The sequence below is a fragment of the Malaclemys terrapin genome, chromosome 5, assembly GCF_027887155.1.
Source record: "Malaclemys terrapin pileata isolate rMalTer1 chromosome 5, rMalTer1.hap1, whole genome shotgun sequence".
Lineage (NCBI taxonomy): Eukaryota > Metazoa > Chordata > Testudines > Emydidae > Malaclemys > Malaclemys terrapin.
Window position 1 is genome coordinate 27,052,329 of NC_071509.1, and position 27,551 is coordinate 27,079,879.

General features: G+C 38.6%; 1 protein-coding gene across 2 annotated transcripts in view; it reads left to right on the forward strand.

Moving 5' to 3' along the window:
* STX18 (syntaxin 18) overlaps positions 1–27,551 on the forward strand; it is a 96,213-nt gene that overhangs the window by 1,025 nt on the left and 67,637 nt on the right. The window lies entirely within an intron of this gene.

The window sequence follows — 27,551 nt, forward strand, 5'->3', positions numbered from 1 at the left end:
GACATGCATATTGTTTATAATAATGACACGTAGTACAGTCTTTGGTGGTGTTATACAGCCTCTAGTCTGTACTCATTAGTGCTGATTCTGTTGCCTGCAAGGACCAGAATTTCCAAAGACACAGAGTCATCTCCTTTTCTGTAGGCCCTGCTCCTGCAAACATTTATGCATGAGTGTAAATTTACTAATATGAGTAGTGGTATAGGAATTACTTAAGTTTATTCACTTAAGTAGTTCTAGTATGTGCATAATTACCAGTAGTTTTTCAGAATTGGGGCCATACACACTATCAGTAGTTTTCTTGACCACTACTCATGCACAGCTGGGTTGCAGATTTATGTATATGTTCTGTGTGCAGATAAATGTTACACACCATTCTTCTTGCATCTGAAGAAGTGAGGTTCTTACCCACGAAAGCTTATGTGCCCAATACTTCTGTTAGTCTCAAAGGTGCCACAGGACCCTCTGTTGCTTTTTACAGATTCAGACTAACACGGCTACCCCTCTGATACTTGACACCATAAAGGTATAGTGCCATAACCATGTTTATAAATTGTATTCACCATGAACCTTTTGACAGCCATACCTGCCTTCTGTTCATTAATCTCCCTCTTTGGGATTTAGTCTGTCATTCCAACCATCTGAACAGCTTTAATGAAGTGCCACTTTTTAAAATCAACAACCAGAGAAATGTTTGTTTCTGGAGTTGAGGTTTTTTAAAAATAAATTTAATAGGCTAAATTCAATCCTGGTTTAAATATTGAAATCAGTGGACTTGTACCTACATACACTAGAGCTGAAGTGACCTGGTATCTATAAATTAAATATATAACCTGCAGTTATTGGGAACAAAAATATGTATATTAGAGAGAAAATGCATTATTAATAAATGAAAATGTTGTGACACTTTTGCTGGAAGGTATCCACAGAGTTGCACTTTTTGGCATAATGTCACAGGAATATTTTACTTTTGACAATATCAGAGATTTGCAGAATTAAAATCCCATTTAAAGACTATTTTGTTAGTTTAGGATAATTAATAAAATTGTGGTGGTAATTTGACTTTATCAAAACTGGAAGCTTGTCTCCAGGAAATCTCTCATCTTAAATCACTTAAAACTGTAGTCATAAGCACCAGAAAACTTCATGTTCCAGGCTTCTGGGCAATAGCATGAGTGCTGCCTAGGCAAGTGGAAGTGTCAGATTTCCTGCCTGCCAAACAAGGACAACAGGGTTGACTGGAAGTGAGTGACTGAACATGTACAGCAACACTGAGATGCCAGTTAGAGGGGCTAAGTATGAATGGCACCTTAGGGCTAGTCTGCACTGGCAATGCTAAAGTGCTGCCGCAGCAGTGCTTTAACGTGGCTTGTGTGGTTGCTGTCTCCAGGTGCTCTAAAAAAACCCACCTCCACAAGGGGCGTAGCTACCAGCGCTGGGGGCCTAGCTACCAGCGCTGATGCACTGTCTACAATGGCGTTTTACAACACTGAAACTCTTGTTCAGGGGTGTGAAAAAACACCCCCCTGAGCGCAGCAAAAGTTGCAGCACTGTAAATTGCCAGTGTAGACAAGCCCTTAGTCATGAACAGAGCAATAAGCTGAGCTGTCAGTTTGAGGGGAAGGAGGGATGAGCTTACCTGATCTCAGCCACATAGAAATTGCTTCAGAAATTAGTTGATAAGTGTAAATTAGGATAAGTGTTCTGCTAAGCATGCATACCTGAGGCTGAGTTCCAGTTTCAACATGATGCCTGGTCGGTGGTCTCTGGCGACTTCACAGGAGAGATTGGATATGGGCTTGTCAGCTACTTAAGTAGTTCAAAGTATTTTTGTCAGAATGGCAACCAATGGTTTAATTTTCCAGCCAAACCAGAGTAGGCTGGGTAGCAACCTTTAGGGCCTTGCAAACTTGGTCATAGCTGTTTTTTGGAGATACGGTTTGCTATTAAGAGGGAGAATAATGCAAACTATAAGCTGCAGTCCGAGGCATTTATTTTTGCTGGAAAGGCAAGAGATGGTTGGCAAATTAAACTAAGTCTGGGTAGGGCTTGTAGTAAAATAAACTACACTGCTACCTCGATATAACGCTGTCCTCGGGAGCCAAAAAATCTTACCGCGTTATAGGTGAAACCACATTATATCGAACTTGCTTTGATCCACTGGAGTGCTCAGCCCCACCCCCCCAGTGCGCAGCTTTACCGCCTTATATCCAAATTCATATTGTATCGGGTCGCGTTATATCGGGGTAGAGGTGTATAATTTAATTGTTTGCTACTGCAAAACACAATTTGATTTGATTATGCGGGAGAGAGAGCGCCTCTCTCTAATACTTTCTTACAGGCTTGCAATCACAAATTTATCTTGTTTTGCCGGAGCTAGGCAATTTAACTTGCAAATTAATTGTTGATTTACACATTAACTCCTAAATATATTTGTATAAAAATTATGCATACAGGGTTGGTTGATTTAAAATAAAAAGATGTCGGGAACATATCAGACCACCAGTTTTGTCTTAAAACCTCTCCCAAAAGCTCATAAGTCAGAATCAGCAGAGGTTAATTCTGCAGGCCCTGGGCTAACTAAGCATAGTAGAGTATGCTGGGGAACAATAGAAATTTAGAACAAAGCACAGTTTTCACAATTTATGGAACATTAAATATCCATGTCAGAAAGATGAAATATTTAATGTAGTTTTCAGAAAATATGAGATGCTCACTGATAAGGGCCGACCTATTGCAGTCTATTCGGTTCCTTATAGGTTCTTGTACCGCCTTCCGTCACCAATGTATCAGAGCACCTTCCAGTAGTTCATTAAGCAACATAACTAACATCTCTCATATATGGTTTGTCCTCTCAGCTTCTTCTTAGGGTACGTCTATACCCAGCCGCTAGTTCGGCGGCTGGCGATCGAACTTCTGGGTTCGACTTATCGCGTCTTGTCTGGACGCGATAAGTCGAACCCGGAAGTGCTCGCCGTCGACTGTGGTACTCCAGCTCGGCGAGAGGAGTACCGCGGAGTCGACGGGGGAGCCTGCCTGCCGCGTGTGGACCGAGGTAAGTTCGAACTAAGGTACTTCGAACTTCAGCTACGTTATTCACGTAGCTGAAGTTGCGTACCTTAGTTCGATTTGGGGGTTTAGTGTAGACCAAGCCTTAGAGGCAAACTTCTGTGTGTTGTGTATTGTTTAGGTAGGCTTGTTTGTTTATAAAGAATTACACGGTACTGTGTGTTTATGCTAGAGAAGGCAAGATCAAAGAAGTGTGCCTTGCACTTGGAGCAGAAGGTGGTGAAGGTTGTGATGGTCCTTATTTTCTGTGGAAGTTTGTTCCTCAGTCTTGGACCAGTCTGCAAGAAAGCTCTACGTTCTGCACAGATGAGTTTTTCCCTTATTGTAGAAAGTTCCACTGTGTGTGAAAAGTAGAGTAATTGAACCATGGTCCTCATCACAACACTTTAGACAATCTTTTAGCTATCCTGGTCCCTGACCGTTGAGTGTCTTGAAGATAAGGACCAAGACCTTGAACTCAACTCAATATTCCATGGGAAGCCAATGTAGAGAACAGAGGGAATAGGTTTGATGTGCTCAAGGTAACTCTGGTTGGTGGATTTATTTAAATCAAAGCAATTTAAATCACTGATTTAAATCATGATTAAAATCAGCAAGCAGGAAACCTTGATTTAAATAATCCATTATAATCGTGTTTTGCATTTGTATTTTTTAGTTACTGTTATGAGCTGGGTGAAACCTTGTTATAGGTCGAGTTAAACCCTGCTGAGAAGGATGGGTATGAACTGAGCCTTGAATTAACATAACTATAAGAATAAATTAATCACAAGCCCTTACCTAATATTAAAGGGTTATGTGAACCCGCCCATGAGTTTGGACTGAATGGGTGGTGGTGGTGGTGGGGGTTTGCTGAGCATCGTGTGAGAGAGTTTGAGAAAATAGGTAGAATACAGAGGACCAGAGAATGATATAGCTGGAAGGAGCAGCTGAAAGTCCAGTGTTTGACCTTAAAAGAAAACTAGGGAGAGGTTTTTGGGTCAGGGGTGCAGGATGAAAAGAGTGCTCTTGGTGCTGTGAGGAAAAGAAGCTGTTTCCTGCTTGATTCCTTCTGCATTCAGAGACACATTTGTAAATAAACCAAACTGCATCAACGAAACACCTGTCTATCACCAATTTCTACTCCCAGCTGGAACAAACCCAGGGCCCCAAAGTTTGACTAGCTGCTTAGATCAAAAAGGGGCAACGTTATTTTCCTAAAGAAAGGTTGTGTCTCATTAGTTGGTAAGCATTAAAACATGTTGAAATCAACATAAATGTGGCCTCTACACTAAATTTGATGCTTCTTTTTGCTAACTAGGAGGATGCATTATATCTATACAAAGTTATTTAAACAATTATATAGCTTAATTTACATTTATTCAGATTCTTAATTTTTCTTTTTTTAAAATTATTAGAAAATGGTGAATGATTAATTTCTTATTTAGTAGAAGAGGATTAATTCTTTATTTGAGATTGTTTTATGTCAAGCTCTATTTGGATGGAAATTCAAATTCAATTGAATGCATAAAATCAACATTTTAATCTTTTGATTAAATATATATGGCAGCCGACCGTCTCAAAAGACTATGGTGTAATCGGCAAAACAGTTCAGTTACTGTGTATCAAGCATGGTGAGTGGCTAAATAGTCAATTCTCAAGCAACAGTCCTTGCCACTTACTGTGCAGGTGTTAGGCACAGGGCCAGAGAATGAAGCCAGTTAACTACATGAGGCTTGAGGCCTTCTGTGCTTTTCTCTGCACTTTCCTCTCTCACATCCACCTCTCTTTGGGTACATCTACACTACCCGCCGGATCGGTGGGTAGTGATGGATCAATCGGGGATCAATTTATTGCGTCTCATCTAGATGCGATAAATAGATCCCCGAACACGTTCCCCGTCGACTCCGGAACTCCACTGCTGCGAGAGGTGGAAGTGGAGTCGACCGGGGAGTGGCGGCCGTCGATGCCGTGCTGCAAGGACGCAAAGTAAGTCAATCTAAGTTGATCTAAGATACGTCGACTTCAGCTACGCTATTCTCGTAGCTGAAGTTGCATATCTTAGATCGATTTCCCCCACCCCCCAGTGTAGACCCAGGCCTTTGACTCTGTGGTGCAGTGCAGTCCTCTAGTGAAAGGAGGGCGTGTCCACTGGGTTGAGGAGCTCCTCAAAGTGCTCCTTCCACCTCTCAACCATCTCCTCTGTCATAGGGTACATCTACACTACAGGGGGAAGTCGATTTAAGATACGCAAATTCAGCTACGTGAATAGCGTAGCTGAATTCGACGTATCACAGCCGACTTACCCCGCTGTGAGGACGGCGGCAAAATCGACTTCTGCGGCTTTTTGTCGGCGGCGCTTACTACCACCTCCACTGGTGGAGTTAGAGCGCCGATTCGGGGATCGATTGTCGCGTCCCAACGGGACGCGATAAATCGATCCCCGAGAGGTCGATTTCTACCCGCCGATTCAGGCGGGTAGTATAGACCAGACCAAAGTCAGCGTTTCACCACTCTTGCTGAGAACAGCCTGGGCAACATCCCGCCGACCCCTCCTAAGGCGACAAATGGTCTTTCCAAACTCCTCCCAAGCCCGAGCTTTTGCTTCAATGACCACCACAGCTACAACTCTCTTCGCCAGGGTGAGGGTCGGGTCCGATGCAAGGATGGCAGCAAGAGGGATGGACCACGATGGACTGGCCCTCCGCAATGGAAACTGGTTTAAATTTTTTCTTTCATTTTGGGGTTTATGTTTGCAACAAAAATTAATTTGTGCATAATTATAAATATATATTTTTATTTTTTGTGATATCACACATTTTCAGTTATGGATAAAAAAGGCCTTTATTAGGTTTATTTTTAAGTTGTAATAAGTTTATAAGTTGTAAGGCTATTTCTTCATATTTTGCTTTGTAAGCATCTTTGTTTTAAGTAATCAGAACCTTTATTCTGGTAATCAGTATTATAAATACAACAATATATAATGTAACCCTAGCAAGCCCCATAGCAAAATTGTCGAATAATCTGGAAGAGCACAAAATATAGAGCATATAGAGAATAATATAATCCCCTTTAGGGGAAAAGTTATAAATGGCTCATCCCTCAGCCAAATGAGTTATTATCCCTATGGCATAATTTACCAGCTATGGGGCATCAAAAATCTTAAAAATCCACATTAATCAGTTAAAATGTTTAAAGAAAAAGCATATTATTAATATTTTGCAAAATGGTTTTGTTGGCGTGTTTTCTAAAATGCTTGTTAAATTATGAATTTAAATTGTACTGAAACAGACAGACAGTGCAATTTCTGGGAATGAGAGGATTTTCTCAGAGGTTTATACCTGAATCTGCAAAAATAGATGTTCTCTTACATACTTTAATTAAAAAAGATATTGGAAATCAAACCTACAATTGACTGAAGCAGTCACTAAATTGAAATGGCCATTAGCCTCAGCTCCTGTATTGGTTCAGCCTGACTATTCACAACCATTTGTGTTGGAACAAGCTGCTACAGAAGAAGCACTGGCAGCTGCCCTGGGTCAGTACAGGAATTCAATTGTCTATTGGAGTCCAATTGTTTATGCATCTCAAGTATTAACTACAGTAGAACAGAAATATTCTTAGTGTAAAGAACATATGGTGGCTACAATTTGGACTGTTAAGCATTTTGCTTATATTGCCTTTCATAGAATCATAGGACTGGAAGGGACCCTGAGAGGTCATCTAGTCCAGTCCTGTGCACTTATGGCAGGACTAAATATTATCTAGACCATCCCTGACAGGTGTTTGTCTAACCTGCCCTTAAAAATCTCCAATGATGGAGATTCCATAACCTGCTTAGGCAGTTTATTCCAGTGCTTAACCACAGCCAGGAAGTTCTCCCTAATGTCCAACCTAAACCTCCCTTACTGTAATTTAAGCCCATTGCTCCTTGTCCTATCCTCAGAGGTTAAGAAGAACAATTTTTCTCCCTCCTCCTTGTAACAACCTTTTATGTACTTGAAGACTGTTATCATGTCCCCTCTGTCTTCTCTTTTTCAGACTAAACAAACCCAATTTTTTCAATCTTCCCTGATAAGTCATGTTTTCTAGACCTTTAATCATTTTTGTTGCTCTTCTTTGGACTTTCTCCAGTTTGTCCACATGCTTCCTGAAATGTGGCGCTCAGAACTGAACACAATACTCCAGTTGAGGCCTAATCAGTGCGGAGTAGAGCGGAAGAATTACTTCTCATGTCTTGGTTACAACACTCCAGCTAATACATCCCAGAATGAGGTTTGCTTTTTTTGCAACAGTGTTACACTGTTGACTTATATTTAGCTTGTGGTCCACTATGATCCCCAGATCCCTTTCCGCAGTACTCCTTCCTAGGCAGTCATTTCCCATTTTGTATGTGTGTAACTGATTGTTCCTTCCTAAATGGAGTACTTTGCATTTGTCCTTATTGAATTTCATCCTATTTACTTCAGACCATTTCTGCAGTTTGTCCAGGTCATTTTGAATATTAATCCTATCCTCCAAATCACTTGCTTGCAACCCCTCCCAGCTTAGTATCGTCCACAAACTTTATAAGTGTACTCTCTGTGCCATTATCTAACAGAACCGGATCCAGAACTGATCCCTGCGGGACCCCACTCGTTTTGCCATTCCAGCATGACACTGAACCACTGATTATCAATACCCGGCACATCCTAGTACAATTCTTATTTCCCAAGTATTAAGGGAAACCCAAAAAAAGGATTAATCGGTTAATTAATCACAATAATGATTAAAACTGGAAATTATAGTAGAGCTAAGGAAATAATGTGCAGTGCAATGCGTACATATACATTCATAAACATTCAAGAAGCTTTAAGAGATATCCAAATGGGGAAGATGCCTTGCTTAATCACCAGTAAATATTTGCTGGATTGGTATAGGAATGAAACGCAACTAGTCACAGAGATTGTTACCACAGCTAGGTTTCCCAGGATATCAGTGTTACCACTTTACAGAACGTTTGCAAGTTTGTTTTTCACTTTCCCTTCCAATAATTGAAAAGAAGGATGTTTATGAGAAAATAGTATACGTTCACTTTGTAGGGGTCCATTTTTAAGGGACGTGTCAAGGTCTCCCACATACTAGTAAGACACATGGATGATGGCAAACACCAGTGTTCCATCTAATTTTTTACGTCCATGTGCGGAATGAATTTTGTTATGTGCACCAATATGGAGGCGATGTGTGACACATCACCTTCATATTGGTGTACATAACAAAATTCATGTGATGGGGGTGTTTTCAGTTTACATGATGATTTAATGATTTTTTTTGTAAAAAAAAGAATTGCCATAATGGGCCAATGTACACATCAAGAATATGCTAGACTGCTTTATACAGGTATTGAGTATGGAAGAAAAGAAAAATTCCCCATCTCAGCGGTTTACTGTCGGAAATTACACTTGAGTACAAATCCATAACAAATGACGGTGTATATGCATGTCTAACAAAGTTTTTAACCACCAACCCACCTGCCTGCCCTGATATATTGACATTGGTAAAAAGACAGTTCTCGTTGTCCTGTAGCATTGCAGTGGTGATGGTTTTTCCATAACATATTTAAAAACCAAAAACAAAATCAGGCATACACTTACAGCAAAGCAGTCTCTTGCACTTGTTATAGGTAAAACCAAATGGGGTTAAAGCATCTACATCACACTATTCTTTACTGATTTGAAGGGGGTCTAAGAACAACATATGTGGACACAGTCACAATATGTAATCAGCAGCAACAACAGGCGGAAATAGAACACTGCTAGTCTATCTAACTGGATCTAGATTTCAAACAAAATAGCTGTTACCCATATATTACAATAGTTTAATGTTTGCAATGTTGTTGTAGCCATGTTAGTTCCAGGATATAGGAGAGAGAAGGTGAGTGTGATAAGATCTTTTATTGAACCAGCTTCTGTGGTGGATGAGACAGAGGCCTGGTCTATGCTAGAAAATTAGGTCGGTTACTAAGGGAAGCTACTGACACCATAGCGGCATGAGTTCCTTAACACTTTATGTATGTTAATACAGTACTATGTTTGCTAAAAGTTCAGGCTTGGTGGAGGGTATAATAATTGAGGAGACTAATTTCATTTAAGTCTATGAGAAAATTGAGAGGACGTCAGAACTGAGTCTGTTTCATCATAGTTAATTAGTTATTCTGTGATGAAATACACCAGAAGAACTAGTGCTATGAAATCGTATCAGAAAGAGACTATGGGACAACAAATACTACCAAAAATGTCAGAATTGAAATTGTTAGAATCCTTATATAATGTATATAATCTTAAACAGATTTACTGTTTAGTTTATAGACTTGACTCTAATGGTTACCTAATAATTCCCAAAAGAGAACATATGCCTGCAAATGTATTATATAGTATTCTTGGTATTGCCATTATACTCCTTAGTAGAAATTAATTAATATGACCAATTTTGGACTACAAGTTATTTTTAGTTCACTTTTTTAAACTGTGGTAATGAGTTAGAGTCTAATAAATTGGGCTCATAGCTGAGGTCATTAGGAAGAAAAAACAGATTTATTCTCCCTCTTCTAACTATTAAAAAGTTCATTATTTCATAACATATTTCTTGATATTCTTGATGCTGTCTTTTGTACAGTACTTGCACACAAACTTTTATCTTTTGAATGATTCCATATTTTACATTTTTTTAGCACAATTTAAATGCATCTCTTTCCAGCATGAATGTCAGACTCTGCTTCATAACTGAGGTTGAAAGTGATATCTGATTTATTATCAGCCTGATTCTTTTTTATTTTTCAACCCCCCCCCCCCCTTTGCATTCCCTCCCTCCTTCTTAGAGAAGAATTTTGTCCTAAAAGATTGAAGGAAGCTATGAAGATCATATTAAAAGTGCTGGGGAAGAAAGAGTGAAAAGCAATAAGAGAAAATGATATTGGAGAGATATTAAAATGATTTCAGAGTACAATAAAAAGCTTTCATTCAATCAGCTAATGGTCCCCATGTGACTGTTTCTGGTTTCAGCCAAATTCGTTTAAGAAATAGTGGTGAGTATACAGGGTCAGCCTTTGGAGGATGTAGTTATGAGTGTCCTTATTTTTGGGATCTCTTAAATGTCAGTTCAAATTCAGCTACCTTTAAGAAAAGAAAAGAAAAGTAAACTCCTAACCCCGTTATATAAGTTGTTTTCTCAATCTAAAGTAAATGACAGGGCTGAAAATTACGGTGATTTTTTCCCCCCCTCTGAGTTGCTAGTTAATTTTGCCACTGTGGCTAATCGACCATCCTGTGGCAGTGAAGCATCCAAAAGTATTCCAAGTCTGCCACTCAGTATTCTGAGGGCATATGCCCTCTGTGGTGAAGAATATCCATTCCTCCCCATCCCCCCATTTTAGTCTTCCAGGGCCAACTTTGATGCCCCTGGGTCACTGACTTTTTTTGGATGAGAGGGGCAAGGGGATTTTTTTACTGGGTTTTAACTGTGGGAGGATCTCCCTAGGATCCTATTGGTGGAGTTAGAGCCACTGTAAACTCTTTTCAGCTGCTGGCTAGCAGTTGAATTGGCTTCTCCTCTGAGTTGCTGACTTGATATCTTGCCACAAGTACAGGATAAGTTCAGTGGAGGCTCAGTTACAGGCTTCTAGACATGGTGGATTGGGGAAGAAGGGAGGATTTTGCCTCTTGTTGTCCTTAGAAGCAGGCCCCACTTGTGGCGGGGGATGAACCCCAGGAAGAGGAGAAACAGAAAGGAGACTGGGGGGAGAGCTTCAGAGGGAGCAGAAGGGGAGTGAACTTAAGTGGAGGAACAGAGTGATGGGGAAAGACAGGCACAGAGAGAGAGGGGGGGAGGACTGGAGAGAAAGTGGAATACTGAGTGAGATCCAGGGAGCTAGAGAGAACAGAAGCAGAGGAGAGACAACTGAACACACAGAGTAGGGAGATGGACAAAACAAATAGGACAAATGAGAGAAAGAAAATGAGGGAGAAAACAGAAAATGGCATGGAGAGTGATAGAATGGGTCTGAAATGGGAGGAGAGAAAAAGGGAATGAAGAAGGGGAAGCAAGGAAAAACTTAGAAAACTTTTAGATTAGTGAATTCTGTTTCAATTATGCTTTATTTTTTATTTTATTTTTATTATTCTGACAGATGTTATGGATCTCTAAATTTTGGGAGTAGGATGGGCTGACCATTTTGACCACTTCTGTCATGTTCACATTGTTGGCAGTTTGGATTCTGCAGTTAAAGAACTCAATAAAAAGACAAAAATAAAATTTGAAATTTAGCCGAGCAAACAGAAAATCAGCTTCATTCTTTGGAGAGTTGTCCACTGGAGAGTTTTTCCCCCCAGATGTTGCTTGCTTTGAGAATACCTCAGCTCTTTTTCTTCTTCAGGAGAGATCTGAAGATTATCATTTCTCCCTTTCCTTATTTTAAATAAGTTAGGGGAGGGGAGCTAGGCCTGTACTTTTATAGGTGTGTATGGCATATGTCCCACATTTTAATTGATGTAAAAAAAAAAAAAATCATGACGAGGCAGGGAGGGATACCCTATTTGTCTTGGGCATTTGTAGAATGCTGTTCACCATAGAATCTGCTGAATACAGAGGCGGGCCGAAGTGGTTTCCTTTCTCTGACTAACAGAATGTCAGAGAGAGCATAGATCTTAGGAACTTTGTGCTGTGAAACTTTTACCATATTATCAGAAATACAGTTGTGCTACTGTAGTTTAGGACTCTAGCAGTGATTATACATTAAATTTTGTCAGCAACAAAATGGGAGTCTTTTGGTTGTCGTATTCTCTCTCAACACAGGTACAAAGGCACGTGAGTAGGAAGTACTTAAGATGTGGGCATTCAGAGCTGAAAAACCAAAGAAACTGTATTATGTAAACAAATAGTAATAAATATTTGCTGTCAATATGTGCTCAGGTAACATTTATGCTGCAGTATCTTTGGAATTGTTTTTATCACCATAATTAGATGGCAGGGTAAAATCTCAATGTCAAGCTGTTTCCTTGTATTTTTTGGCACCTAATGGATTAAAATTCTTTTTGTTTCAGCATTGATGAAGAGATATTGTATGTCAGTAAAATATTGTGTAATGTTCTTTGTCTTGTGATCTCCATGCCAGTACACCTGTAAAATGTTTTTCAAGGTGGAGAATAAGTAGGTCAAGGATTGGAATTACATCTTTAGCAGTTAGAGCAATTAAAGGGTAAAATTGTGGGGTGAGGGGAGTTGCCAACAATTTTTGAAAAATGTTTCTAATAACTAAAATATTACAGTTTAATTGCTTAGAATGATAAATAGTGGCTACTTTACTAAAAACATAAGTTTTCCTGGTTTCAGGGCAGTGGTGGCAAACCTTTCTGTCTGCCAAAAATAACACTTCATAGTTGTCAGGTGCCAACCTTTCAGGTGTTTGTTTGCCTCTTCTCACCCTTTCATTCCAACTCAGCTTCCATCTTTCCCTTTGTTTGGGGGCAGGGACAGCAGTACAAACACATGTACCTCATTTATTCAAGTTTAAGTTTCTGCCTTCTGTTTACACAAATATTTTGTCTCACACCTTTGAAAAAACAAATACATTTAAAGGTAATCCATCCCTCTCCTAAGTATTGTTTTCCTGGTAAGTAAAGTCCTCATGATGAAGCCCACAATGGATGAAATTTTTAAAAATGTTTTCACCCGATTATCTATTTTTAATACATACTAAGGTATCTTGGAGGCCATATAAGTGCTTAGATGTAGATGAATATGAAAAAATGAACTTGTGCAGAATCACTACTTGAATCACCATCTGTCAGGCATTTCCTTTTTTGGTTGACCGTTTTTTCTCCTGGGGTGTTGTGGATTTAATCTGATTCTTGTATGCAGCGTGACCTGTGTCCACACTGCAAAATGGACGGAAGGAAGGCTTGGGCTCAAACCAGGGACAGAGTCTGGGCTTAGTGTGCAGTGTAGCCATATCCCCCAGAAACTCTGAGAAAAAGCATATCAGTTAATGAGACAGATTCACTAAGATTAAGAGCAAGGTCTTAATGTTTTGTGGACACTAAAGAGTTGAAACTCTGATGTAGAAGGCTTCGAGCTGGCTGCAAATTGAATTTCACTACTGTAAAAAAATTTCAAGGTTTTGGAAATTTTGTTATCCTGAATCGGGATGAAAAGCCAAACCCTGGACATTTTTTGTGGAAGTGAAATTTTCCAATATTTCATTTTGGAAACATGGAAATATTTCCACTGTGGGAATGTTTCGGTGTTTTCAAAGCAGAATATCCTCCCCAGGACACTGGAATGCCTGGCTCCATGGCAGTCTGTGAGCTCTGCCTCTGCAGTAGCCCATCAGGTGAGCTGCTGGAGAGCTCTAACCCCATAGCATCCCATCAGGTGGGCTTCTGAGGGGACAGGGAGGTGGGTGGGTGAGTGAGCAAGAAACCAGACAAGTTTCTGTTGGAATTTTTGTAGAAACTGACATGTTCCCATGGAGAATTTCAAATGTGAAGGATCAGCATTTTCTGATGGAAAAACATTCTGTTGGAAAATTTCCAACCACCGCTCATGACGCAGTCTCAGAATTTCTTGTTGTTTTCAGACTGGCACTATGCATGCAGAGCTAAGGTTGCTTGAGTAATTGGATTGTGTGTGTATTTGCATACCTTCAGATAGTTTGGAAGTTGTTGTAAAGTGGAAACTTAACTTGGAATTTCCAAGCTTTCTAGTGTTTCTGTCATTTGAGGAAACTCCAGCATTCTTTTAAGAGGTTTTTTTGGCTGAACTAAGTGATACATTCTTTCAAATTTAACTCCAGGTTTACAAAGTTTTTGCCTGGGAATTTTTTTGATTTTTATTTGATTAGGGGAAGAGTGCGAGCAATGGAGGTGGGAGTTGAATAGGTATCTTACAAAACTCTTTGAACTGGAGGTAATTTATTATGCAAGGATAGAAAAATCTAGCTTACTTTAATTGTAAAAACAAATAACTGAGATCGCAAACTGACGTGAAATAAAAACGTGATCATGATGATAACCATTTAAAGATTTGTGGAGAAACAAATATTTATTGAAAATAAAAACCAGGTCTAAGGGCCCTAATGCTGACTTTTGGAAATATAACCGTGTTGTGGTATTTGGAATACCCTATGTCCCGTACAGTAGATATTGTTTAAAATTGCTTGGGAACTGGAGCTTGCAATTGTGAGTTTGGAATGTCCTGCGGATAATTAAGTTGTGGTCAGGTTTTAGAAAAATAAAAAGTTCTCGAACTATGATTTTATAAACATGCTACAATAACATTTCTTTATATTTAACAGTTTCTTGTAGAAAGCTGATACTCTCACAAGGCATTGATTAAAGGTAAAACATCAAGAAAGAAAAAATATTAAATTAAAACTTCACTTAGGATGTTGACAGTTGGCTTGTAATATTAAACAGATGTGCGTGTTCTTGGGATATTCTTTCAGAACTTGGTTAAAAAGGTTTTATTTTTAAATGATAGCTACAAATTTTTGATTATTTTTCATTTCTTTTTTCTTCAGCTTTTATTCTATATTCTACTCTAGATAGATCCACCTGGATAATATATGTAGTATAATTTTTGTTGTATTGTTCAGGGAGGTGAAGAGTTTCACCATGTAGATTTAAATTGGAGTACAGCAGATTTCATTATCTAAAGGATTTATTGAAAGTGTTCAGCGATTCATAGGCCAAATTGTACTGGGAGATGTGCAAATACTGCTTTTATTGACTTCATCGGGAAGTATGTGAGAGCAGAACCTGGCCCATTTAAGCTGTACTCATTGAAGAAACTGAAATAATGCTATTACATTTTCAAACCCTAAGATTTAATTTAAAAATCTAGTTTAATACAATAAGCAGGGAAATATTGAGTAGAAGTAGGGAGATGTTGTTGTCACTACATATGGCATTAATGAGGCAGTGGAATACTGTGTCCAGTTCTTGTGTCCACACTTTTAAAAGGATGTTGAAGAATTGGAAGGGGTTCAGAAAAGAGCTACAAGAATCATCTGAGATCTAGAAAATCTGTCTTGCAGTGAGATACTAAATTAAATCAACCTATTAGCTTATCCAAGAAGAGGTTCAGCGGTGACTCGATCATGATGTAGAAGCACCTATGTGGGAAGAAGATTTGTGATAGTAGAGGGCTCTTTCATCTCTCAAAGGCATAACATGATCCAGTGGCTGGAAACTGAAGTTGGACAAATTCTGACTAGAAATAAAGTGCGTATGTTTAACAATGAAGGCAATTAATCTTTGAAACCTAGAGATGTGGTAGACGCTTCATCTCTTGAAGTTTTTAAATCAAGATTGGATATCTTTCTAAAAGGTCCTCTCTAGTTCAGCCAGAAGGTGTGAGCCTGATGTAGGAGTTACTGTGTGAGATTCTTTGGCCTGTGTTATTTAGCAGGTCAAACTACATCTATGTGCCTATGGTACTACGGTCCCCATTATTATTCAGAATGTCCCACTGTCTTGAACGTAGTTATCTTCGTAACACCCATGTAAGAAGGGAAGTACTATTATTCCCACTTGACTGATGTGGAACTGAGGCACAGAGAGATTAAATTACTTGTTCCAGGTCTCACAGGAAGTCTATGGCAGAGCAAAGAATTGAACCCAGGTCTCTCGAGACCCAGGAAAATGCAGTAACTCTGGGACCATCCTTCTTCTGATCACAAGCATAATGTTCTAGTCTGGCCTTAGAAGTTATGAATCTATGAATGTTCTGTCTTCGTTTTAATAATAAGAGACGTAAGCAATGATGCATTAATTTAAAGCATTTCTAATGTAGCCGTACCAGTCTTGAATTTAGTCTTATGCCTAGTTTAACCATCAGTTGTAGAAATTACCTTTGTGAATTAAGAGAGCTTTATTTTCTGTAATAGTTTGGTATTGTGGTTTCTTCCCACATAAATATCAGTGGAGATACTCAAATCTAAAGAGTATTTAATCATTTTATTTGAGTTGGGAAGCGAGCGGGGTGGGGGAATTAAATAATTACATCCTTTGAACTGCTTTGGTCTTTATACCATCTCAGTTTCATACATGTATCAGGTATCCCTTTCTCGTGTATTCTACTTCTCATTTCTCTTAAAAAGATCATGATATTCAATTTCTGCAATAAGTACAACTGGCTCATTAAAATATGAATTTTGTTTTATTCAATGATATTCTTTCAGTTTCCTAACATTACATTCTCGCCTTGCTTAAAAACCCATTGTATAATATTACAGATAGGAAACACTTATGAAAACATAGATGCTGCATCTGTATTTTGATCACAGAATCAAAGGTGTAAAGAATCAAGAGAACACTGTAAGAACTTATCTAAGAATTAAACAATTTGAATAAAATCTGACCTTGCATATCATTTTATTTCATATTTACCATTCTTATGCTTCATGGCATATAAAGTGCACTATACTCTGGTCTATGATGGTAGCATTGTTTGAAAATGTATTGTCCCTGTCATGGAAAATTACAGTAGTTTTAGATGTAGTTTGTGAGTTCACACAGTCCATTTGGAATACCGCTTAGCATAATTTTCTTTTGTTGGAAAAATAAAACGTACCTTTTTTTTAAAAAGAAAGTTTTTTTTTTTCCCCCTTAAGAATGATGGGCTGAAAAGAAGCCTTTTCCTTTGTTTCCTAAAATGGGGGGAGGTGTATTTTTATATGTTTATTTTTAACAATGTTACCCCATATAGATAGTCACATGAACATTATTCCAGTTGTAATGAAATGTAGTCAAAAGCACCCAGGAGAGATCTAGGAAATAATATGGTTACAAATATTCATTGTCTAAATCTGCTCTGGAGTGCATGTGAATAGTTGCCATAACACCAATAGGCGTCATTCATGCACATCTGAGGGCCGAATTTGGCTAAGGGTGGCTGTGTTGTCAGTGTTTTTAAATAACTATAACTACAAAAAAGAAAGTAAAAAATCTTTTAAGATTCTTCATATTTTTTGAATTTTTTCTGCTTTGTGTTTAATTTTGTTCCGTGGACAGAACACTTTTTAACTCCTAAAACATAACAGCAACTACTTTATCCATATTGTGCAGCAATTAAATTAACATTGAAATATACTAGTAGAATCTTACTCATTTCAATGGGACTTTGTCACTATATATCACACAATCCATGTATTAGGACATTGGTACATTTTTGTCATAGAAATAGTATGATGAACATTATACTTGTATATTCTGAAGCATCCACTTAAGCTTTTGTAGTAGCTACCTCGAAGTTCAATAAAACCAGGGTTTGGCCCTTAATGAGAAGAATCATTTGAAAGTAACATGATTAAAATATTAAACATTTGAAGTTCCCTGAGTAAATGCCATACTTTCCAGCCTCTCTCAGCGTCCTGTATGGAGACAAGAGGGTTTACATTAACATATTTGATATTATCCTTATTACCAGTGCTTAGATCCTAAATCTTTGATGAAATACTGTCCTAGGGCTTGTCTACAAAAATTAATGTGAAATAAGGCAAAATTTACACTTTCAGTGTAACAACTATGCCTGATTAAGTCTACTTTATTCCAGAATAAGAGTGCCTTATTTCAAAGGATTAAGATAACGTGTAATAAAGCACTCTTATTCCAGAATAAGAGCATCCACACATGGAAATTAGGAATAGCTATTCCAGAATAACTCCCTATGTAGACAATCTTGTCTGATCCTGCAAAAGCAACTGCTTGAGTGTAAGGGCTGGTCTACACTGGGGGGGGAGGGGGGAATCGATCTAAGATACGCAACTTCAGCTACGTGAATAGCATAGCTGAAGTCGACGTATCTTAGATCGATGTACCTCGGATCCTCACGGTGCGGGATTGATGGCCGCGGCTCCCCTGTCGACTCCGCTACCGTCTCTCGCTCTGGTGGAGTTCTGGAGTTGACGGGGAGTGCGTTTTCGGGGATCGATTTATCGCGTCTAGACAAGACGTGATAAATCGATCCCCGATAGATTACTACCCGCCGGATCGGCGGATAGTGAAGACGTATGCTAAGGGTCTGCACAGCCAGATCTCTTCACAGGATAAGGACCTACATGTATTTTTGCTCAGATACAACTCATTCGTATTCTAGTTGGAAGATTATTATATAGAACAAAAAGGCTGAAGTGCAACTTCTGAGATATTAATAGTAAAATATAAAAATCTGTCCTATTTTATTTAAAGAATCTTTCCCTTTATGTGTTGAGGCTGCAGTCTTCGCTGCTACATAGCATTCTGATTGGTTATTGTTAAATTATTCTTTATTATTTGTACTACGGTAATGGCCAGAGTTCCCAACCAAAATCAGGGCTCCGCTGTGCTGGGCACTAACAGACATAGAATAACAGGAAGCAAGATTGTCAGCAGTTCACGAAAGGGACTATCTAAATAGACAAGACAATCAAAGGGTTACAGGGGAAGGATATACGAAATCCTGGCCCTGTTGAAATCAGTGGCAAAATTACCATTGACTTCAGTGAGGACAGGATTTCACTCATGAAATACAAGCAAAGTAAACAGTGATGATCAGCAGATGGCATGTCATGCATCCGAAGAAGTGGGCTGTAGTCCACGAAAGCTTATGCTCTAATAAATTTGTTAGTCTCTAAGGTGCCACAAGTACTCCTGTTCTTCTTTTTGCGGATACAGACTAACACGGCTGTTACTCTGAAACAATTTTTCTTGTTGATTTGAGGGATGGGGTGGTTCACTGGAAGGGAAACCTCACTCTTAAAATGTGTTTAAGACCCATTTCTGTAATATGCTTAAGCACATGTCTAACTTTAAACATGTGAATAATGTTTAAAATTAGGAATGTGTTTACATACCTTACTGAATTGGAGCCTAGAAGAGAAGTTTTATCAGTTACTGAAAAGCCTATCTTTTATCAATTACTGTGGGGAGTTGATCTGACTGCTGTTATGAGTAAGAGCATTCATGGTTTAATTGGATAATTTATGGATTCCTGTGTAGATATTTTTCACCCTAAAAGATAGCATTTCTAAGAGTTTCTGTATACCAGTTGCTGAGTAAAATTTTCAGTTTTCCAAAAGAGTGCAATTTTGAAAATATGTAAGAGATGTAGCTATTAACCTACATGCACGTTTATAATACTAGAAAATGGGCAGCTTATTACATTCAAAGACAGGATCTGATAGGCCCAATTTGCTTAAAACATCAGTTATTGAAGATATACCCCTGGGAATTTGAGAAACCATTTAACAGATGAAAGTACATTTTGAAAAGTTCAACCTTACAGGCAATCATAAAATGAATCAAAACAGTGCTTTCCCCCCTGAAATGTACAGAGCCCATCTGTGTCTAATCCAGTAATTACAGACAGAGTTCAATTACCTTTTCAAACTTGGAGCAGACTGGAGACTAGGCAGTGAACAAATGTAGGGTTTTGTCTAGACCTCAATTGACCGCAGTCTAAAACTTGAATTTATATCTAATTTTTTTTTTTTTTTTTTGGTTTGATAGCTCTTAAAGGATTCATTTTGTTACCTAGTTGCCAGATCATGAAAGCTCTTGTTGCCAGGCACAGTGCTAGCTACTGGTCTTAATCCCTTTAAAGTTAATAAATCTGCACCTAGTAGTAAGAGTTTTGCAGGATGGAGACCTAGTATTTTATTTTCTCAATATTAAGTTAACACATTTGAAGTGCAACAAAAGCTTTTGTTAATCAGCTGTTACAATTCTGTGTCTTTTACAGTGCAGCTTTTAGTTGAGACTTTAAGCCGTACTAGATTAAGTTTTGAAGAGTTGTAACAATGTTTTTAAATTCTATTGTGCAGTCACATAAATAGATATTACATCCTGAGAAAATAATTGTTGGTTTATTGTGAAAAATATAATCATGATAGGCTTTTCAGTTGCCTAACTTGCCTATTGGCACTGATCAGAAACCAGGATTAAAAAATTCAGATATTTCACTTATTTGTTTGTTTCAGATGGGATTCTGGATAAAAGCAGATTATAGCCAGAGTAAATGGGCTATATGTTCAGTCACATAAGAATACTTAAAGAACAGGCTTCACTGTAGTAGTTAATAGAGAGTCCATGGCTGCCAAGTCCTAGGTCAGACAACTTTTTTTATCAGCTCACAAAGTATATAAATCACCAGTTCATTATCTTATCTTTGGGAAATACATGATGTGTGCTGCATCGGATAGTAGTAATATTTCCATCCTAACAGTCTGAGTGATTAATAAAGTGGCGTATATATGCAACCATTAATTAGGAAGTGGTCTGTACAATAAGGATGATATACAATATGCAAACAGATCCTGTTTTACTATACAGAACGTGATCCTAAAAAGTAATGGTGGCAAGGTAATTTCATTCATTTCATACATTGATGGCAACAGTGTGAAGAATAAATGTGTTTTTAACATATGTACATACATAAAACTTTTGCTGAAACATGCAGAAATAACCTTTGTCAACATACATTATTATGAATTATAGGGGGTTATTGGTGTGCAGATAGTGAGAGAAAGGGATATGACTATAGTAATAGACACATCCAGTTTAACTTTCTGATTTATAATGGTGTAGTAATCAGTATTGTGTAGTAGTTGGTGTACAGAGTAATTCCTAGTAGTTAAGAATGAACCTGGTGATGACTTCTCATGTTCTCGGCTACCATTTTATAACAAACAAGACAGACTCTTCCCAGTGAATAATCAGCTTTTCTAATGTATTGCAACAATAGGGCTTTTTTCTTTATTTCATCTTTAAATAACTTTCCTTGTTGGTAACAAACACCTATTAGCCAGGAAAAACTGATAAGATTGATATGTTAAATGACTATGAAATTGAGGTGTCTAATAAATGGTGAAGGTTATATTTTGGGGTCTATGTTGTTCAAAATGTATTCTCTCTCTATGCTTGATAAGCTTGGAAAACGTCGCTTGATGCCAGTTTTCTAAATTAATTAATTGTAGTGCACATTCATTAGCTGGGTGTTCATATTTCCAATTTTTTAAGCAAAACATAATACCTAAGACATTATTCCAGAAATGCCATTGTAATATACCCATATTACACACCAAAAATTATGTTAAAAGAACATTAAGGTTGCAAAGTTGAGTTCTGAAAAGTTCGGAAATGCCAGAATTATATATGCTACTCCTTTATAAAGGTTTTTCCCTGAACGTGCTGAGAACCTGTGTCTCCCCTCCTTTGGCTTCAGTAGGAGTTACGGGTACTTAACAAGGTTGAAAATCAGGCAAAACATTGATTCAGGAGCCTAGTATTAGGCATCGGTTTCAAAATTGTGATTCTAGTTATTAAAGTTGAGTGTATAGGTTCATAGCAGTTAGAAATACAAAAGATCTCCTACCTCTGTGGTGCTAACCCTGTCGCGTGCACCAACATATTCTTTTTTTATCTCCTAGTTCTGCAGAACTTCAGTTTTCATTAACAAATAATTTTTTTAGCTCTTCATGGTTGCAAAGAGATTATTCTAAAAGTAAACTAAAGCAGTGTCTTCCTGAGTTTGTAGACAACCTAAATCCGTAAGTCTGTGATGTCTCGCAGCCTCCATGCAACTCAGAGTAGTTTAATTCTGAAGCTTAGTAAAATGTTAAGACTTAACAAAAATGGTTGTCCATTGTGATGGATATTATGGTAGTTAGAAACAAATAAAAAAGACATTTTGAGGCTATGGTATACAACTTACTGTATACATAGTATATAACCTAGTATCCTAGGTTATACTAGGTTACTTATGGCCCCATCTATACTACCAGTCTATTGGTGCCAGTGCACAATTGTTTGCTGTGATTCAGGTTGTCTGTGGGTTAACACAATTTTTGTTTGTAGTGTAGATGATACAACATAGTTATGGAATACATATTACGAAACCAGGTTACATTTCATTCTGATACTACCTGGTATATGTTTCGTCATTTCCTTGATTACATACCCTTGATATTTGTAAAGCAGGTGTACAAAAATTAACAACTGTATTTTTAAAAGGAGCAATTCTAGTGTTGTTGGGTTTTTTAGTTTGTTTTTAAAAGTGATGGTAAATGTCCTCTGTGCCCCCATGGAAATCTTTCCGTTGTAATATTTTGGACCAGATTTTCATAAATCTCTCCCTGCAGTTGCATCCACATTTTCCAGACCTAATTTGTGATCGAGATACCGTACATGGATTCAGAATCACTCAGAGTGCTCACATTTTTGGTTTAGCTGCATCCCTTCAACTAAATGTTGAAAATATGACCCTCGTTTCTTGGTGGTGTCATTTCTAAATCTAAAGTAAAATGTTGTAGCAAACTACAATGTATGGATTCCTCCTGACTGCTTATTATCCTTTTAAATAGTCATCCTATTCTCTTCTGTTTCATGCTTGCTTAGGGGGTCTCTTTTTTTTTTCTGTCCCATATTATTCTTGGTTTATTTCTAATTCTTGATTTTTTTGTTCTTTCTCTAATTGTGTGTGCTTTTATTTCTGGCTCTGTTTGCTCTATCACACTCTTTTTCATGTCTGGTTCTGTTGCAGTCTGTGTTTCATATAGGCTTTGTTTCAGTATATTCCTGTCTTGAATCGCCTTTTGTCTGTGGTCCATTCAGACCCTTTCTGATACTGTTTTTCTTTCTCTGTACTTCCTTTTCTATTAGCATGCACCATGGAATTAAAAAACACTCATTTAATTGAGCAATAAAATAATTAAAAATTGGCGTGGGAATGACTTAGTGGCCTGCAGATCTCTGGCCAATGTTCTTATCCTCCCTATGCATCAAACGGCAGTCTTTCATTTTTCCAGTTTGTGTGAATGATTATCTAGGATGATGATATGAAAAAGAGGATGGTGTGTATGAATGAAAACCCTAATCTGCTGTAGAAATTCCTTTCCCTTTCTTGTTGTTTGTTCTCCTCTCCCTTCCTCTCTTTCTCAGCCCTTGCTTTTCTGTTTTTATTTTCCCAACATTCAGAGTTGCACACATTTGATTAAAGGTGTGATATTTAAATTGATTTAGTTATAGCAGTGCAAAACCATGTGTGGGCACTCTTAGTTCTATTTTAGTCTGATTTATGTTGATTTAGTTTAACATAAGGAATCTTCTGCCTCTTCCCTTGCCAGCTTCACAGCCTAGTAGAGCTCACTGTCACACATTTGTTCCTGATATCCAGCCTACATTTTGCCTTTTGTGAATATCTCTCTGTATAACTCAAATAATTCTTCCCCCATCCTTGTTATATACATTCAAATAACTGCAGACTTTTCATATCTCCTCCTCCTGCAACACTGACTTAATACATATCTTGTCTAAGTGATAATTTAGATTTATTTCTTTTTGGTTATTTTTGCCAACACTCAGTCCTTGCTCATAGTCCCTCTGCTGCAAATTCTCTTACTATTTTCCTCCCTCCCTCACTCTTTAGTACAGTATTGCTCTTTTTGCCCCCACTCCTGTGTTCCCATTAACTCATCCACTCCCTCTTCTCACTGCTCAGATCATCACCCACTCTGCAGAATTTTAAAAAAGGGACACAAACCCCAACAAAAGATGGAAGTAAAATGACATTTACTCCCCATCATCCTTTCCTTCTCGGAGGCCGCTTTGTATAGAATGTTGAATGAGAGTCCCTTTCCTCGCCCCTGCCATATGCACTTGTGCTATGCCCCAGTTCAGCTGCCTGGAATGTCTACTTGTTTCTATCCACTCCCACTCCTTTCTCTGGTGCCTCCCCTCCACCCTTCTTTTCCTTTTTGTTGTTTTGCTTTCTGTTCTTATTTACTACCTTGTTTGCATTTAATCCCCAATTACTTCTTTCATTTGCTTCCTCCCTTACCAAAAGGCTACATGGTGCTAAGAGTTGGGGGTGCTCACTGGAGGCTTGGGGCTGGGCATGTGCTCTGACAACCAAACTCTGGGAGGCAGCATGATCTAGTGGATAAGACACTGGGCTAGGAATCAGAGAAGAGGGGTGTATTCCCAGCACTGCCATCAGATCCATAACTAAGCATTTTAGTGCCCGGGGTGAGCAAGCATATTTATGCCCCCTAGAGGTGACGTGGGGGAGTCATGTGGGATCACACCCCCCTCCTGTCCCCCCCCCCCCCCTCCGATTTCTGCCTTGCATTTAGCACAGAGGTTTTCAAACTGTGGGGAGCACCTTCCTAGGGTGATGCGTCCCACAGTTTGAAAACTGTCATCACCTGTCAGGAGCCAGCAGATCGGAAACTGGTGGGAGGCACCCGGACCACTTGAGTCCCTGGCTGTCCATGTTTTGGGAGCTGGGGTGCTGTATGGCTGCCCGGCAGCCCTCTCTGCCACCTCTGCATGGCCGGGTGCTCCCCAGGCAGGGTGGGCGGCACAGCTCCAAGCTGCACCCCGATATGCTCTTGCGTTTGCCCCGAAGGAGCCTGGTGCTGCCCCCCGCCCACAGAGCCTGGCTGACATGAGATGCTACACAAGGTGCTCCCTGGAGTACTCATCCCACTTGGGTACCTGTCTCTCAGCAGCCTGGTCACACCCTGCTCACAGCCCAGGGACCTGCCATTGCAGCCAGGTCACTCTCCCCACACGCCCTGTGTGCAGAGCGGAACCGTCCCTTTCTCCTCTGGGCTGCCCTGCCCCACCAGCTCCGGCAACCGAGGCTGTGCGAATGGAGCAATCCCTAGTCGTACCATATTTCAAGTTCCCAAACAGAGGACACTGCTGGGAGGGGGGTACATTAAAGGGTCACTGGAGGCAGTAGTTGAGGGGTGTCTGTGTACTGGGAGGGATATTTGGGGGGCGCTGGAGTGAGTACAGTTGTGGGTGCTGAAGGGGGTACCTGTGGTGGGAGTACCCACTGGAGGTGGGGGGCAGTATTGCTCTCTCACAGTGCAGGGTTGCTGGTGCAGGCCACGGATGCTGCGCCAGCCGTCTCTCAGTGCCTCCTGTGGGCCTCTCCCTCTCCCCAGAGCTGGGCAGGAGCACCATTTCAGATTTGCGGGGACAACTTTAACCATGATTCCAGGGACTACTTAGGCACCTGAAAACTCTAGGTTTTTTTTGTAGATAATAACTTAGAAATTAGCTGACCAGAGCACTGAATCTAATTCGTATATAAAGAAAGAAAAAATGTATACAAACTAGGGCTGTCAATTAATCGCAATTAACTCACGCGATTAACTCGAAAATGAATTGTGATTAATCACAGTTTTAATCACATTGTTAAACAATAGAATACCAATGGAAATTTATTAAATATTTGTAGGTTGTTTTTCTACATTTTCAAATATATTGATTTCAGTTACAAAACAGAATACAAAGTGTACACTGCTCACTTTATTATTTTTTATTACAAATATTTGCAGTGCAAAAATGATAAACAAAAGAAACAGTATTTTTCAGTTCACCTCATAAAAGTACTGTAGTGCAATCTTTTTATTGTGAAAGTACAACTTACGTATGTAGATTTTTGTTGTTGTTGCATAACTGCACTCAAAAACAAAACAATGCAAAACTTTAGATCATACAAGTCCACTCAGTCCTACTTCTCGTTCAACCAATCGCTAAGACAAACAAGTTTGTTTACATTTACAGGAGATAATGCTGCCCTCTTCTTATTTACAGTGTCACCAGAAAGTGAGAACAGATGTTCTTGTGGCACTCTTGTAGCCAGCGTTGCAAGATATTTACGTGCCAGATATGCTAAACATTTGTATACCCCTTCATGCTTTGGCCACCATTCCAGAGGACATGCTTCCATGCTGATGACGCTCATTTAAAAAAAAAATGTTAATTAAATTTGTGACTGAACTCCTTGTGGGATAATTGTATGTCTCCGGCTCTATTTTACTTGCATTCTGCCATATATTTCATGTTATAGCAGTCTCGGATGATGACTCAGCACATGTTCATTTTAAGAACACGTTCGCTTCAGGTTTGACAAAAAGCAAAGAAGGTACCAATGTGAGATTTCTAAAGATAGCTATAGCACTTGACCCAAGGTTTAAGAATCTGAAGTGCCTTCCAAAATCTGAGAGGGACGAGGTGTGAAGCATGCTTTCAGAAGCCCTAAAAGAGCAACACTCCGATGCTGAAACTACAGAACCCGAACCACCAAAAAAGAAAATCAACCTTCTGCTGGTGGTATCTGACTCAGATGATGAAAATGAAAATGCATCAGTCCACACTGGTTTGAATTGTTATTGAGCAGAACCCGTCATCAGCATGGACTCATGTCCTCTGGAACGGTGGTTGAAGTATGAACGGACATATGAATCTTTAGCGCATCTGGCATGTAAATATCTTGCAACGCCGTCAACAACAGTGCCACGAGAACTTTCGGGTGACATTGTCAGCAAGAAGTGGGCAGCATTATCTCTTGCAAATGTAAACAAACTTGTTTGAGCAATTGGCTGAACAAGAAATAGGACTGAGTGGACTTGAAGGCGCTAAAGTTTTAATTGTTTTATTTTTGAATGGAAGTTTTTTTTGTACATAATTCTATATCTGTAACTTCAACTTTCACGATAAAGAGATTGCACTACAGTACTTGTATTAGGTGAACTGAAAAATACAATTTCTTTTGTTTTTTACAGTGCAAATATTTGTAATAAAAATAAATATAAAGTGAGCACTGTACACTTTGTATTCTCTTATAATTGAAATCAATATATTTGAAAATGTAGAAAACATCCAAAAATATTTAAATAAATGGTATTCTATTATTGTTTAGAAGTGTGATTAATCATGATTAATTTTTTTTATTGCACGATTAATCGCGATTAATTTTTTTAATCGCTTGACAGCCCTAATACAATCACCAATTAAAGCCATAGTTTAAGCTTATATGAAAGTTTAGAACAATCAGGAGATAATACAGCAAAATATTCCTAATCCCAAACCTTGAGGTTCTAATTATGGTAGGCCTCCCAGCCAAGAGAAAGACCTGAAATTATTTTTCTAAAGTGTTCTGATATTTTCTCATTAATATAGCTGACGATAGTCCACTGATGGACTCAATGCATTGCAAATGTCATTCCATCCTTCTGCAACACATGTCCCTAAGTATGTTGTATGATTATTGACAAGATAATAATACATTGTGTCTGATAAAGACTTGACCTGTTGAAGGGCTAAAAGGATTTTAGTATCTACTTGGGTAGGCTCAGATGGAAGGAGTGTGTGCAGGTAGAAAACAGTGTGTCTTGTAATTGGGCTTGGCAGAATTTTTTTTTTTTTTTTTTTTTATAATTTTGATAGATATCTATATTTATTTTTAAGCTTTTAAAATTTTCATTAGTTTAATTTTCACAGTTGCACAAAATTATGTCAAGCATTGTTTTCTATTGATTTAAATTTTCAAAGTTTAAATTGAAAGTTGAGGGAGATTATAGGGGAAGGGTTAGATAAATATTAAATCTCAAGATGTTGATATTAAAAAATTAAAGCTTTATAACTGTTAAAACACAAATTGTCAACATCACATCTAAACTGTAAGAAAATCAAACT